Raw genomic sequence first — 17,582 nt, 5'->3', positions numbered from 1 at the left:
AGGTGGGGCGCATTGAATTATGGGTGTGGGCACGTGCACGTGTGACCCCCGCGCTTCCCCCGCTTTTGACACGCGACGGCAAAAAGATTAGCCATCACTGCCTTATCCCCATAGAGTTTTCAAATAGGATTATATTTTTGCAATGATTATATTTTTCAAGGCAGCACTTTCAATTCCATACCATTTGGGGTAAATAAGAATTTTATTCTCTCAGCCTATTCCACTTTCATTTACAATATAAAAAGACTATAAAAGAAGCAAAAGTCCAAAGTCATGATTGCTTCAAAATAATAAATTCACAAAGATTTTTTAAAAGTTTATCAGGCAAGTTTCAAGAGTCTAACAATCTCTACCAGTGAAGAATCCAGAAATTTTTCCCTTCCACAAGGACAGTGAATTTAGGTAGTCAGCAAAAATCTGGAATCTTGGAATGAAATTTTTAAGTAACAAAAATTTTCCTGGCTGAAATGAATGCCTCTGGTCACTTAGAGGAACTGTAGTCCCCACTGCCTTCTAGAGCCCTCTGTGCTGCTTCTGTAAGGATAAAAAGCATTTGTCAGTTCGTCATTCATTCCGCTCAACAATGGATGCAAATTGTAGTGACATTGCAAATTGCAGCTCCAGCAGTAATAAGTATAAAAGACTTCTCATAAGCAATAGCAGAGGGAATTGAAGCACAGGTACAAAGACACAAAGTAATTGAGTTTATTTAGCAATAAAAGGAGAAATTGTATCCAAACGTGAAATGACCAGGTCCTTGTGAGCTTGAGGTAAAGAATCTTCTCAGCTTCCATAAAGACATCTATAGTATGGCAAAACATACTTAGAGTCACTGAAGATTTTAGCAGTTTTGTCTCTGGTAATACAACAAACATAAATTAAGGCAGTAAATTCAACTGCTCAGGCTCCCAAGGAAGGTGGCAACAGTATTGCCCTGCAGATTAAAAAAGAAAATGCAGCCGTGTAAAATGGACCTTTTTAACTACAAAGCAAAACACCAAAAAAACTTCAAAGATTTTGAAATTTTCTTGTAAAGTTTAAACTATTTAGATTACAATAATCAATGGTGCCATCTGATTACAAACTTGTCAAGTAAAAGAAAGGCATAATTGTAAAACAATGTACCAATAGTTGTGATTAATGCACAAATTTCTTCAACATCCCACATTTCAGTTATCCTTCCCAATTCCTGGAATTCAAAATCAGCTTTCCTGACATGCACAGCCAACAAAAAACAAGAAGTTCTGCATCAAGTAAACACCATGAAAATGTTCAGTAAGCAAAACTTAAGTTTCATTAAGTAATCCTTTTCTTTCCCATATATTCATAGGCAGTGGTGGGATTCAAATAATTTAACAACAGGTTCTATGGGCGTGATTAGGTGGGCATGGCTTGGTGGTCATGTGACTGGATGGATGTGGCTGCTGGGTGGGCATGGCTGGCTGGGTGTCATGTGACTGAGTGGGCATGGCTAACTCTACGTCACTTGGGTGGGTGGTGCCTGTATGGGATTGGGGTCTCCAGGGGTCTAGAGGTCCAGGGGTCTCCGGTGGAGGGGGGAGGAAGAAAGATCCAACGTGTGTATGTGTGTGTGTGTGTGTGTGTGCAATCTTTCCACAGGGGAAGAGAATGTTTTATTAGCACAGGAGTGTCGCTCAGGCATGCCCCTCACCGCCCGTCTCTGCCTGTTCATGGCAGAGCAACTTCTCCCTCACTGGGCGTTAGCCAAGGGGAAACAGTAAAATCAGTTTTTATTCCTTTGCTAAAGCTCCTGTTCCCTTCTTCACGTCTGAAGGCAAGCTGATCCAGCGGTTAATTGTTCTGTTTGAAAATTTCTCCTTAGTTCTAGGTTGCTTCTCTCCTTGATTAGTTTCTATCCATTATTTCTTATCTTGGAAAATAGGTTGACCCCTCTTCTTTGTGGGAGTTTCTTTTCACTAGACTAGACAAACTCAATTCCTGCAATAGTTCTTCATATGTTTTAGTCTCCAAGTCCTCAATCATCTTAGTTGCTCTTTTCTGCATTCTTTCCAGAGTCTCTATATCTTTTCTATAATACAGTGACCAAAACTGGATGCAATATCCTAAGTGTGCTCGTACTAAAGCTTTATAAATTGGTACTAATACTTCACATGATCTTAATTCTATCTCTGTTATGCAGCCTAGAATTGCAATGGCTTTTTTGGCTGCTGCCACATATTGCTTCCTCACCTTTAAGTGATTGTCCACTACAGTGGTGGGTTGCCCCCGGTTTGGACCGGTTCGCAAGAACCGGTAGTAAAACCAGCGGGAGGCTCCGCCCACTGACCCGGATGTCATTAGAAGTGAACTGTGCATGTGCAGAAACTTCTGTGTATGTGCAGAAGAGCGCACACGTGTACGCATGAAGCAAATGCAAGCGCGGGCATGATGCGAACCGATAGTAAAGTTAAGTAGAACCCATCCCTGCTCCACTAGGACTCCATAGTATTGACCAGTAACTCTGCAAAATGATATAAAAGTTGTATGATATTGCTAAATATAATAAAGTTATAAATGATATGCAAATTGTGTGATATTGCTAAATAAAATGATATTGCTAAATGACATGAAAGTTGTGTGATATTGCGAAATAAAATATTGCTAAATGATATAAAAGTTGTGTGCTATTTTAAAAAATGATTTTTTTTTATTCAGGTGAAATACTGCTTGTCCTTTCCCAAAATTGAGAACACCAATATTATTTCTAGATATCTGTGTTCAACCTAGTATGAAGAGCAAAGCAGAATAGATATGGAGATAATGCATTACTGCCATCTGCTGTAATTTCAGTATAACCCTTTTAGCATTATAAGTATTAGCAATGGAGAATTATCTACTTTTCAAAGTGTGAAAATACAGAAACTATTTCTATCGCTTGGAAAAATAAATCTCTCAAATACATTATACAATGTCATAACTTTCACCTTATTTCTTTTCCAAAGCTATAAATTTGTTATCCAGAACATCTTTTCAGAATATACAGGAGAAGAGAAACTGCTTTTCATTAACTTACTTACATTTCCCATCATGCAATTTCTGAAATACAATAGTATTATTTCTTGATTTTGCTATAAAAAACAAGCTAATCCAGTCACCTATTTCTAGTTTCTCATATACACTGAAACCACACACCGATTTTTCTTTTGATTTATTTATTAAAAATTAATCATCATAACTTAATAAAACCACATATTGAGAACTATATATAGAAACTTGGCAAGTCTTTTTTTCTGGCTGGTCCGAAAGTAGTGGGTTACCAGAAATTATTACTGTTAGTTTCACTAACCCTTCTAAGTTCCACCCCACTGCTAACCTTGACTGGTCTTTTGGTTCCCCCCCCCCCATACTTTTTCTGCATCTACTTAGTTTAACCTCTGTTTATTTTCTTGCAATCTGATCTGGAACTAACCTACACAGTTGGGTAAAACCAAATAAGTCAAGTATGTATTTGTCTCACTATATATCTCGGTAGTTATTAATTTGGAACAGATATTTTGATCTATTTTATTTATTTACATATATATTTATGGAATTTCTTTTCTGTCTCAGTCCAGCTGTATATTAGATATTTTACAGTACATTAACTTTTGATACCCAAACTCACAAAGTCAGGGAAAAACCATTGTGAAATACTGCACAGGGTTTTGTTCTCTGCTATTATGCTCGGGAGGATATCAACTGAACATAAAGAGTAAAGAGACTAAAAAGGTAAAAGTAGTTTTGATTAAAGTAATGTATTCTACTTAAATGTTGATGTTTTCCAAAATGTGAATAATATGTGTTTATTATACAAAAATGCCTCCAATCTCCATTTGCCTCTTATAGACACTTTGATATTATGTCAGTTTAAACCAGGGAGTATTATTCATTATTCTTCATTACTGCTAATGCTGTTTATTTTCCAAGTGTGATTATTATGATACAGATTCTTGAAAAGAGATCTACATTGCTTTTGTCACAAACTAATTTTCCCTGCTTTTCTTTAATAAACTCAGTTTATTCTATAAGCAATTATGTTGACCTTATCTGCTAATATTTCTAAAAATATTTTTGCATGGTAATTTATTAAATGAATAGACTACCACCTTGTAATCTAAATTATCTTTTTGTTCTACTGTAATGTAACTAGGTGGAACATAGGAAAGAGTAAGGCTAGCACAGATACTTGACTAACATAGGAACAAAATAACAGATAAATTTTATTAAATAGTTAAAGAGGATTTTTGAAACAGATTCACTGATTTCTACATATTCCCTTTATTCTGCCAATCATCCTAAAATTATTCCTTAACTAGTTTCCCTAACAGGGTGAACTATTCTGAGACTTGGAACCTAAGCTTCCCGCAGCTCTGATATTCAGTCTGTAATTCCCAAAAACCTTAGGGTGCCCGCTGTTACCATCTTTTGATTGTCAATTATGAATCACAAAGATCTATATAAATCATTACTGTTATTTTTATTTATTTATGAAATTTTTATGTTATCTATCTCTCTATAAAATAACTAGGTGGTTTGCAGATTATAAAAAAACAATAGGAAAAATAATGAAAACATTTAAACTATGCAAATTAAAATTTAAAACTGTACAAAACACCAGGACTAAAAGATGGGTAGCATAGGAGTGAAATCTTCTTACCCCATCAACCACCTCCATCTGTGAATGCTCCCTTTAAGGTCCTAGGGCAGTTGGCAAAGTCAAATATTAATACCGTTTTGGAAGACCAAAAAAGTTGGGAGCTGTTCTTGCTTCTGGTGGTATAATGTTCCATAGGAACAGCAGAAAAGACTCTTCTTGACACCACCCACAGAATTTTAACAGGCTTCAGACTATTATCTTAGCTGGAGATTCTGAGCCTAGTAATTTCTTTCTGTGCTGTATTTTGTTGGATGGGATAGGATAGGATAGGATAGGATAGGATAGGATAGGATAGGATAGGATAGGATAGGATAGGATAGGATAGGATAGGATAGGGCAGGACAGGACAGGACAGGACAGGACAGGACAGGACAGGACAGGATAGGATTCTTTATTCGTCAAGTGTGATTAGACACAAGGAATTTATCTCCGGTGCATAAGCTTTCAGTGTACATACAAACAACAAAGTGATAGATCATAGATCATAAATCATAGTTAAAATCATAATTCATAAGATAAAAACAAGTGATAAATCATAAGATACCAATATAAGAAAGTAGTAGGAAAGATGAGATTAGAAAGATGAGGAGATAAGAGATGAGAATGATAATAGCAATATAGCCTACTTACATGATAAATATCTTTAGGTCAAAGATAGTGCTGTGGGAATTAGGTATTCAGCAGAGTGAAACACTATGTGTCTAGCTGTTTTGGCATTCAATGTGCCATAGCGGTGTCCTGAGGGGGAGAAGTTGAAACAGTGATGTGAGGAGTCTGTAGATATTTTCTCGGCCCTTTTTTTGGTCCGTGCAGTTTACAGATCCTCAGTGGAAGGCAGGCTGGTTGCAATTGTTTTTTTTTTTTTTTTCTGCAGTCTTAACTATCTGTTGAAGTCCGTACCTGTCCTGTTTGGTTGCTGTGCCAAACCAATCAGTTATTGAAATACAAATGACAGACTCAATAATTCCTCTGTTGAACTGTATCAGCAGATCCTTAATAACATGAACATATGCTAGAATAAAATGAAATCAAATGTCTAGGACATGATATCTAGTCTTAGTTATATTTTGATTGATCCCTCATTTCATCATGATTTCAATCATTCCTGAAAGCAGGGGAATTCAGAGAACAGCTTCTGATAGTAACAGCTTCTATGCAGATTGCATAGAAAACTATTCCCCAGATCAATTGACCACAAGGCATTTTCTTACTGTCAAGTGAAAATTGCACCAGTAGATTTACAAGGTTCTAAGGATTATTGAGAGAAGCATGGCAATCAGAAATTCTATAAAGGGGGAAACCAATATGCCCCAAAGGTTTATCTACTAAATTTTAACCAGTCACTTTAGTTTTAAAAATACAAAAATTATTTTAAGAAACACTTGACAACAAGTGATGCTCTATTATGATGAAGAGTTCAGTGGGGAAGAAAAGTTTTTATTGTTTTATTTAGTTCTTATTCTTTTTGAATTTATTTTAGAGAAAATTGATATAAAGTATTCTCAATCCGACACAAAGACAATTACAATCTTTAACTAATATTAGCCCTAATAAACAGAATTGTGCTTCCAGAGAAAAGTTACCAAGCAGCAACGTTGATAAAGAAGTTTTCAAATGAAAGCTTGTGTTTTTGTTTTGATGGCTACAAATGTAATGAATTCTCGTACTACATATCCGTTTCAAAGCATGAAGTAATATACTGTACTGGTTAAAGCAAGATCAGAAAAACAGAGGAGGTATATTTGCTGCTCTTTTATCCGATTTCTGCCTTATTTTGTACTTAAATACTCTTCAAAAATTGCGTGCAGACTACTGGTATTTTTTTCTTAAGGACTTAACCACGTTGTTTTTAGAATGTTGGCAATATTTTTAGCAAAATTTATCACAATTTATTACGTGTAAATTCAAGAAATGTAAAGTCTGAAGTAGACCGCCTCTGTCCATTTGGATTTTTGTTTGCCGAAAGCAGCCGTTCATTTGCATAGAATTTACCCAGAAGACCATTCTTTCTCCCTGTCTCTGATAACAGAATTCTTATAAGTCGATTTATGTTTATAACAACTAGGAACCATCATACAACAAATAAAATAAATATTATATCCTGAAAAGGAAAACAACTAGATTAACATCTTCTAAGCATGATCTAAATATATTTGCTGGAAACAGTTTTATATTCAACATGAAGCTAAGCTTATTTTGGCTGGTCCGATTGCAGTGGTGTTTATAATTAATTGATCACAGGCAGTTACAGGTTTCTTTGTTCTTTCTCCACTCCCACTGCTTCACTTGACTGGTCTTTTGATTTTGTACTTTATTTTAATTTTCTCTTCTTTTAAGAATAAAATTTATAGATATAATTCTTTTATTGGCCAAGTGTGATTGGACATACAAGGAATTTGTCTTTGGTGCATATGCTCTCAGTGTACATAAAAGACAAGATATATTTGTCAAGAATCATAAGGTACAACACTTAATGATAGTCATAGAGTACAAATAAGCAATCGAATCATACTAGGAAACCCTCAATATAAATCGTAAGGATACAGCAACAAGTTACAGTCATACAGTCATAAGTAGGAGGAGATTGGTGATAGGAACAATGAGAAGATTAATAGCAATGCAGACTTAGTGAATAGACAGTGTTGAGGAAATTATTTGTTTAGCAGAGTGAAGGCGTTCGGGAAAAAAACTGTTCTTTTTGTATTTCATGTATTTTTGTCCAATATTTTTTCCCTGTTTGACATGTCTACCACATATAATAGTATGAACCAGGTATCCGATGGCATTTCCATCCCGGTCTTATTTTCGGGAAAACATGGTAGTAATAATCTCCATATCAATAATATTTGGATAAATCAGTGCCTCTATTGTCGAGGGCCAGACCGGTATTTTCAAATAGTGTTGTTCTTTAATTTTTTCCCATACTAATAATAGTGCATTCCTTATATAATGTCTTTGGAAATAGCTATGTATTTTGTTTTTTCCATACTATAAAAAAGCATGCCAACCCAGTTGGAGATCATGTCTCTCCAAGGTCAATAGTCTTTTTTGCCTCAATCCAATCCATTCTTTCACCCAAGTATGTATCGAAGCCAGGTAGTACATTTTATTGTATCTTTTGAATGATGGGTAAATGTTATTTATCTCTATGTGTCTACTGATGGCTGATATTTCTGAATGCCAAGCTTTCAAGAATTCCCTAGCATTTTTAGATTTAGCTTGGTCAAGAAGAAACACCATGTTCCTACCAACACTGGCAGGACAAGTTACAGTATATAAAGAAAAACCAAACCTGATACTCCCTAGCACTGATATTACCTAATTGCATGTTGACATTTCTGCAAGCAAATAACCAAGCTGAGAGATTAATATTAGCTAAAGATATTCTCTTCTGATGTTAGAAATATTTTAATGTGCTTAATGCATTGTGTTGAGCAATACTGTGGCTTCTTAGCCTTTGAGTCAGCACAAAGTCAAACATTGTAGTTTTTCATTATTTTAGAGATTAGCATTATATGATTAGTGAAATATGTGAATCAGGTTAGTCAGATCCTACCCTGCAATTAAATATAGTCATTATTGATATTAATATAATTCCAAAGTATATTTTTTCACATGAAGATCACAATTGATTAGCATAAACTTAATTTTTCAGTTTTTAAAAAACATTTCTATTTTATCTTGTGATTTGTGGATTATTAAGAAGTCACAGTGACAATATCTTTCAGTAGTCCTTAGTCACATTTTTCTAGGATGTACAAATCAGTCATGATTGAGTTCAAATTCATATTTTGAAGGTAGCAACATTTATTTGGAATTAAGTTGAGATTTAATCCAATAAAAGCTTTAAGAATAACCTATGATGGCAAGCACTAAACAGATCTCCAGTTTTTCACTGTTTTAACAGAATGAGATGAAAAAGGCAGGAAGGGTTGACACTTTAGACGGCACATTAGGTGACACTTTAGATGGCCTTGTTTTAGCCAGAAACTTTTTCAAGACATATTTTTAAACTCTTCCCCATGTTGACAATGGGCATGAGAGAAGACAAATCCCCCCCCCACACACACACAATGTCCAACAAACAGCTTATTGAATAGCTGGGCAGAACTAATACAAAAATGTTTGCTAGAAATAAAAAACTAAAAACTTTATTAAAGACCAAACTATTTACTATCCTCAGACTACTTGAGTTCTCTGTTGGATTGATTAACAAGATTATTCTGTGAATAATGTGCTATGTGCCATTTATTTGCTGTTTTTTTCATTAAAAAAGGTTTAGGTACATGTATTATCAGAGTGTCTATAGTATAGTATACCATGCAAGTAATACCATGCATCATTGGTACTGTATTATTGTTTTTCTTGTTAATTCGAAGTCGTATCCGACCCATCACGACCCCATGGACAACATTCCTCCAGGCCTTCCTGTCCTCTACCATCCTTTGGAGTCCATTTAAGCTCACGCTTACTGCTTCAATGACTCCATTCAGCCACCTCATTCTCTGCCGTCCCCTTCTTCTTTTGCCCTCAATCTTTCCCAGCATCAGGCTCTTCTCCAGTGAGTCCTTCCTTCACATTAGATGGCCAAAATATTTGAGTTTCATCTTCAGGATCTGGCCTTCTAAAGAGCAGTCAGGGTTGATCCCCTCTAGGACTTACTGATTTGATTGCCTTGCAGTCCAAGGGACTCACAGGAGTCTTCTCTAGCACCATAGTTCAAAGGCCTCAATTCTTTGGTGCTCAGCCTTTCTTATGGTCCAACTTTCACAGCCATACATTGCACCTGGGAAAACCATAGCCTTGACTATCACACTGTATTATATGGTACAGTGATATAGTAAGCAAGCACACTGTCTTAGAATAACAACCAGTGAAGACATTCATTTACATGTCAACCCAAAGACCAACAACTAGCAGGAAGGACATAGACAAACTTTTGTTGCTACTTTTTAAAGAGAAATTGGTAAAACGAAAGGCAATAAATGAGGGCTTTGAGCCAACCAAAGTCAAATGCTATACAGAATTTAGATTAGATAGAAATAAACATTCAGGAAAGAGAAGAATAAGGTACAGATTTGCGGAAAGGCAGAATCTCATAAGAGCAGATCAAATTTAAAAAGATGAACATTCTGAGTTTCTCTTTCAGAACATGACTCCCCAACTTTTCAGTCAGGCACTACTGCAGTTTAGAAATTTACCTTGCTATGTAATTTTTATTCAAGAGTCATATCATTCAGCCTCCTGTTTTTCATGGGAAAGCAAGCAAGCTGCAATGCTGTTAGAGACTGCAAAACCAGGAGATCCACTAAATTTCTAAATTCACTTTGAATCTTTAAAAGGTACCTAATCTGATGCCTTGAAATTCAACGGGGCAACTTGATTGAATCTATAGTCATCCCCTCAAAACTGCTTACAGACCAAGACTACCAAAATCCATCAGCCAAGAATAAAAGAAAGGTTTATCTTCCATGATACCTGAGGTCTGTTGAGTCCTCACAGTAGACAACGGGAGAATGAAATGGGGTGAATTCTATACTGTTATTATATACCAAAGAAACTAGTTTGAGCAGCATTTTGTCAGCAAAATAGCCAATATTATACATTAAACTGCTGTAATAAGAAATATGGTAGCGGACTTCCGCTTTGCTCTCTGTTGCTGCCAGACGGTCCCTCAGGACCGCCAGCCCCGTCGCCTGTAAAGAGCCGCCTTTACATCTGAAAGGCGGCTCGAAAAACTCCATTTCCATAAGGAAATGTGAGACAGAGCAGGTGAGAGCAGGTAGAGCTCTCTGCGAAGCCCCCAGAGTTTTTTTTTTACTCTTGGGGACGAAGCAGATGAGGTTCCCTATTTCCCTCGCTGCCGCTCCGGGCTTCGGGAGACCTCTGCCTTTTTGCAGAGCCAGGCGACGAGAACAAGCCTTTTAAAGAAAATTAACAGATTGTTTAATCAAAGAGGATGAGATCTGGACCTGGGACCCTAAATCACAAGTATTTTCATTGACTTTATAAATGATATTGAAGAAAGGAAAAAAGAAATTTAAAATGGCGACTGCTGAGGCTTGAGAAGGGAAAGCTGAAAGAGAAAGTCCTTCCGTTTCAACAGTTTAACAAACCACACAGTAGCGGAATAAATATTGCTGGCTACAATTGAGAAGAAAAAGTTCTACTTTTATGTTTTTTTCTTCCTGGAGATCTGATATTGATCTTGTTTGGAAAGAAGCTTTCTTTTCTTAAAAAAGAGTTTGTCTGTGTGGAAGGATGGCGTTTAAACTTACAAAGCCAGACAAACAAGCAGCGGGGGGGGATTCCCCCATTTACAAACTACGAGAACAAGTTTCAAACCTACAGACTCAGAAAAATGATTTTAACTTAATTGAATTTCTCTTGGAGGAGATGGTAAGAAGGGATGAGATTGTGAACCAGAATCTTGAAAAATTCAAGCAGGAAATTAAAGAATTGATACAATTAAAGTATGACAATTTGAAACAAAAGATTATAACAGTGACTGATGCCTTTACAGAACTATTTATAAAGATGGATAATAATATTAAGTTATTAGAGTCTAAAATGGTGGAAGTTGATGACAAGATTTATAATTTGGATAACAAAATACAAAAAATTGAAAATGATTTGATAAATATTCAAGACAATAGCTCAGAAGAAAAATTTAAAATGGAAGTTGATCATAAGACTTGCAATGTAGAAAATATAGAACAACGGATTGAAAAAGAAGTTTTAATGATGCAACACAGGTTCACAGAATTTGCGATCAGAATGAGAGGAGTACAGGAAAATAATAGGGATGATTTAAGGAAAATATCTGCTGAAATTCTGGCTGGGATTTTAAAGGTTCATCCTGAAGAAGTATTTTGCAGGATTGATAGAGTCTACAGAGTAAATTATTGGATTGCAAAGCAAAGGCAACTGCCTAGAGATGTGGTGATTTATTTTACAGACAAAGAAATAAGAAATAATATTGTGCAAAAATCTTTTAATTCTACTTTACAACTGTATGGAAGAAAGATTTGGATATATAAAGAGCTACCGCCTAAGATGTTAGTAGATAGAAAGAAATTTGCATTCCTGGTGACTGAGCTTAAAAAACAAAATATTTTATTTATTTATTTATTTGTTTGTTTAAATTTCTATACCGCCCTTCTCCAATATAGGACTCAGGGCGGTGAACAGCCAAAATAAAACAAGACATACATACAAAACATACAAAATCTAAAAACTGATTAAAATAATTAAATCTTTTGGCCGTAATTAAAACAATTCCAATTTAAAATCAGTTTAAAATTTGACTCAAGCCAGCCCAGCTAGTTGAAATAAATGGGTTTTCAGGGCCCGACGAAAAATCCGGAGGTCTATTATTATCCGTAACTCTGGGGGGAGGTTGTTCCAGAGGGTGGGCGCCACCACAGAGAAGGCTCTCCCCCTGGGGGTCGCCAGCCGACATTGTCTGGTGGACGGCACCCTGAGGAGGCCCACTCTGTGTGAGCGCACTGGCCGGTGGGAGGCTATTGGTGGCAGAAGGCGGTCTCATAAGTACTCCGGCCCTAAGCCATGGAGCACTTTAAAGGTGGTCACCAACACCTTGAAGCGCACCCGGAAGACCACCGGGAGCCAGTGCAGCTCACGCAGGAGAGGTGTCACATGGGAGCGCCTCGTCGCCCCCATAATCCCCTGCGCGGCCGCGTTCTGGACCAGCTGGAGCCTCTGGGTGCACCCCAGGGGGAGCCCCATGTAGAGAGCGTTGCAGTAGTCCAGGCGGGAAGTGACGAGTGCCTGAGTGACTGTGCGTAGGGAGTCCCGATCTAGAAAGGGGCGCAACTGGCGTATCAGGCGAACCTGATAGAAAGCCCCCCTGGCCCCGGCCGTCAAATGATCTTCCAAAGACAGCCGTGCATCCAGGAGGACGCCCAAGTTACGAGCCCTCTCCGTGGGGGCGAGAGATTCACCCCCAATAGCCAGCGATGGCATCAGCTGGCTATATCGGGACGCCGGAAGCCACAGCCACTCGGTCTTGGAGGGGTTGAGTCGGAGCCTGTTTATTTAGGTGGGATGTTCCAGTTGGTATAATATTGAGATATCAAGGAGAAAGATATCAATTAAATACTGTTGAAAAAGCGGAAGAATTTTATCATAAGATTTTGAAAATGAGTTCAACATCTTCATGCACAACACAAGATAAGCAGAAGGATTTGGAAATAATGGAAAAACATCGAGCTACAGAGGTCTTTGTAGATGAATCGCCTTTGGATCCTTTAGATGTCTCAGATGGACTACCTATAAATAAGAGAGAAGCGGCGTTGGATTCTAATGTGATGACTCATCAAGTCACAGACAAGCATGGAAATCAATCAGTTGATACACAACTTATAGAAAAGAAACATGAATGGCGATCTAAGCCACAAAAGCAAAACCAACAAGATCAAGTTATAGATCAAAACGAAAACCGAACAGTTGATATACAACTCATAGAAAGGAAATCAGGATGGAGATCAAACCCACAAAAAGTCAAGAAAAAAAGAAATAAGTCTCACAAAAACAAAAATTTTTAAACTAGGCAACAGCGAAGCCAGTTATCTAAAAGATGATTGAATACATGAAAAGACAGTTGAGGCGAAGTATTGGTTAATATTATCTTGAGGAGAGTGACAGACCTCTGCAATGCCGTATTTTTGGGATGTGAAAAGGGCCTTGAATTGTTGGATTGGAATTATCTATTTTGGATTCTTTGATAAATGTATTACTTTTATGCTGAGTTATATGGCAAGAGAGCTACGTTGGAGCACGCAGAAGATCTGGTTGTTACCCCATTATGATGGTTGGAATTAATAATCTTCAAGAAAGCCACTACTACAGATACTATATGGAATACAATTATAATGTCACTCGGGTGGTTGTTTTCTTTTTTATATATACATGAAGATATTTATTATTGATGGGGGCAGATGATAACTGAGGATTCCGAACATTCTGTTGGAATTAGGATGTCATGTTACCCTAATATGGGTGAAGGAGTTATCAATCCAGTGGAAAGACATTAAAGAAGACATTATATGGATTACAAGTTTAAAGTCATTGATCTTATCTATATAATGGAATATTTTTTTTTAGTAGGGTGGGCAGAAGAATAAAGATATTAAGAATTGTTATGTATGGAAATTTTGTAGGGAAGTGGGTGGAGACAGGCTAGTTTATTGACTGTTTAGTTTAAGAAAAGGGATGTTTAAGAGATATATTTATGGGAGTGGAGGAAATGGACAGACTATGAGTTGAATAAATGTTAAATTAGGATTTATTATATAGTTTTATAGTGGAAGGTTGCTTTGAAATGTTATATTAATATACACATAAGATTAAACGTTAAATTAGGATTTATCATATAGACTTAAAGTGGAAGGTTGTTTTGAAATGTTATATTAATATACATAAAAGGTTTGATTTAAAAGATATATGTATGGGGAGGAGAAAAAGAGCAGATTATTGTTAATTTGGGAGTTATAATAATATTACTATGCTAAACCAGAAGTTATTACACAATGTTATAGTAGAATGTTATTTTGAAATGTATAGTAAAAGGGGGATATAATAATATTATTAGAAAGAAAGGGTCAGTATTTGGGGGATGGAGTAAAGGGATGGTAAAGTATTATATAATCTGTTATGAATTTGGATTTTACTTTGAAGAAGTCACAGGGGGAGGGGTGGTGAGGGGGGGTTAGGGAGGAGGGGGGGAGAAAAAAAGGGGGAAAAATGTGTATTTGAAAAACTTTTTCAATAAAAAAAAAGAAATATGGTAGCAATTATTTATTTATTCCAATTTACACATATGTGTAGCAGGTATAAAAAGCCTACAGAACTGCAGCATTCACATATATACTACAGCTGTTCTTCGTAGTTTCGGGGCTGGGACTATCTTACTGTTTTTTTGCATATTGGTTTCCCATCATGCATGTGGGTATGAAACAGAGGATTCATATACAAGTTTATATATGGTTCAAAATACATTTGCCTTGTTGTGTTGGCTGACTGTATTTAAACATATCTATCGTATCATTTTAATAAAAAAAGATTGATGTAGTACAATTTCACTCTATCTTGAAAAATAACGAAATAAAGGACATATAAATAGAAAGTGTCCTTAGATCAAATCCTGACTGGTCCGAGAGTAGTGGATAATTTCAATTTCAATTGATTGTTCACCGTCAGTTACAGATTGATCTCCTTGTTCTCTCTTTCTCCCTTTCCCACTGCTGCCCTTGACTAGTCTTTTGATTTACCACAATTATATCTGTTCAGTTCTCCTGTAACATAGCTTCAAATGCACCAAGGGTGTACTATATATGCTTTTGCCTAAGGTTTAGCTGCCTTTAAATGGTTTAACTTGCTTCAGTTACTGAAAGGTCATAATTTTGTAATTCCAGATAGAAAAAAATAATTTGTAACTTGTAATACTTATGGCACCTATATTTGAGTACAGATTTTATCTTTTATTTAAGTTTTATTTTGTTAATTAAAAGGATTGTGGTTAATACTATTCCTGATTAGCATAGCGTAGTTGAGCAAGAAATAATGAGGGCAGTACCAGCGATAATCAGAGTCAGGCATTTTCAGTTGACTTTAAATGGTTTCAGAAGGGTATTTGTATAGATGCCCTAGGCAACTGTATTGTATGTATGTATATATGTATGCATGTATGTATGTATTGTGTGGAATCAAAATGTAAGACCCAAAGCAAGTAATCAAGGCTCACTTCAGTGTTTTTATTAAAGAGTTCTTACTGGAGGGACTCTGCTCCAAAGGAATTGTGGGAGATACAGCCCTGAGACAAAGAGATATACAAGTTGTCCTCAACTTACAACCACGTGATTCCCTTAACGACTGCAGTGATTCACTGTGGCAAAAAAGGCGACAAAATGGGGCACAACTCACTTAACAATTGTCTTACTTAGCAGCAGAAATTTGGGCTCAGTTGTGGTTGTAAGTTGAAGACTACCTGTAGTATTACAGCATTTTTTGATGATGCTGTCTAATGGAGATTACTATTTCAACCAAAATAAGGTGGTTATGGATAGAAATGACACACTAGATATAGCACTGGAAGAAACTATCAATATTTACAGCTCTGGAATTCAGTCTATTTTTTTTCCACAAAAAATAAAAGGCCTATGAATAATCAAACCTATCAGAAATACAGAATACGACCTTGTTGTGTGTCCAAACCAGATGCAAACCTTAAGAGAAAAATTCAGTTTTCATTTCTCTACCCGTTTGGAAGTGAGGATTTCCAAAATTCTATAGCTAAAGCATGGTGAATATATCCTCAAGTTAAGCTTGATTCCTGATGTTTGCAGTTTTCTTGGCTGCTTTATATGACTTGTTGGAATTTTAGGGATTTTTTTAAAACTTCCGAGTCTAGCTAATAGGCCTGGAGTTCCCAGGCTTGTCCGCATGTAATTAGTACTTAGGGCTTAGTATTATAAATAATCTAAGACTATATACTGCCACCTGCCAATGTAGAGATAGCACTGTAGAGATTTCCCTGAAAAAAAGATATCAGATTGAAATATGAGGAATCACATTGGTCGATACTGTTCTTGAGTCTACAATCAAATTACTTCAAGCTTAGTCAAGCCATACTCTCCTTGTAACAGATATCTAACTTCCACAGAGCACAAGAATGTTCAAAAACCTTAAGTGTTCTTCAGGTTCTCTTGTCTTCAATTCTTAATAATTCTTAACAATTCTTAACAAATGAATTCTTAACAAATTCATTTATATTTATATATTTTATATCAAATAAATATTTATAATATTCAGAATTAATTGGATTCTGTTATGCTTGTATAGAAAAGGGTTGTGAAAAACTGCATTTTTTGGAGATATAAGGATAATTCTTCTTTAAAACATAGATTTCTACAAGGATCTATTTGCAGATGTAATGTTACGAGTGCTAGTGGGAGAAAGTAGGGAAATATATAAATATGACTGTACAACAAAAGTAAAAATTTTCAGATGACAATATCCTTTTGAACTACATAGCTAGTACTTGGAATTTGACAACATAAATGTATTTTCTGTACCATTACCATGATCAAAAGACTTTAATTGCAGCATTAGGAAGACAAAGATATGGTCCCTTCATACAATGGCTTGAGGATCTGATTGCACTTTATATAAGAGAACTGCCTAAAGATGTAAACTTTCTATGGACAAATATAACGAAATTTGGGGTTCATTTATAAAAAAAATATAGGTTAAAAAATGAAAAGTGAAGATAAAACTTAAGGGAATCACTTCACTTTGGTAGAAAATCCTTCAAAGTATTGATATCTGTAGCCTTTGATGCATAGTTGAAGATGGAAAAGGACAATATATTGTCCTTCACTCACTCCAATTTCTGCTTGACTTTCAGCCAGATGTAGATTGCTGAAGAACATAAAAACTTTGATTATGTTGTGATATTTTGGATGATTACATTATAATATGCTGCTTCAGACAATATTTTATCAAGTATGCAAAATTATATTAGAAATGTTTGTTTTTTTAATTTTTAAAAGTGCTTGCTAAAATTTAATTTTCTTTATATTTCCTGTTTTATTTTTTCTAAAAATACATCAGATTACTTATTTTTTATATGAAGATGAGTAGTGAGAGCAATTAACCAGTGGAACGGCTCACCTTCAGAAGTCATCATTGGAGGCTTTTAAGAAAAGACTGGACAGCCATTTGTCTAAAATGGTATAGACCCTCCTGCTTGAACAGGGGTTGAATTAGACCTCCAAAGTCCCTTTCAACTGTGCTATTCTGTTACTCTGTTAAGATTACAAGAATGGAGTTGCTACTGTGACTTAATGCACCATGACAGAACTTTTGATCACAAAATGTTAGGTTTTAAAATCTAACAAGAAAA

General features: G+C 35.9%; 1 long non-coding RNA gene across 1 annotated transcript; it reads left to right on the top strand.

Moving 5' to 3' along the window:
* The first annotated feature begins 3,653 nt into the window (after positions 1-3,653).
* On the top strand, positions 3,654-17,435 carry LOC148114155 (uncharacterized). The gene is made up of 2 exons (XR_015733888.1): positions 3,654-3,729; positions 17,291-17,435. It is a non-coding gene; the product is annotated as an uncharacterized LOC148114155 (long non-coding RNA).
* Positions 17,436-17,582: the final 147 nt, after the last annotated feature.

The sequence above is a fragment of the Pantherophis guttatus genome, chromosome 4 (assembly GCF_059756535.1).
Source record: "Pantherophis guttatus breed Tessera chromosome 4, ASM5975653v1, whole genome shotgun sequence".
NCBI classification, from domain to species: domain Eukaryota; kingdom Metazoa; phylum Chordata; class Lepidosauria; order Squamata; family Colubridae; genus Pantherophis; species Pantherophis guttatus.
This window is presented reverse-complemented; position numbering and strand designations above follow the sequence as displayed.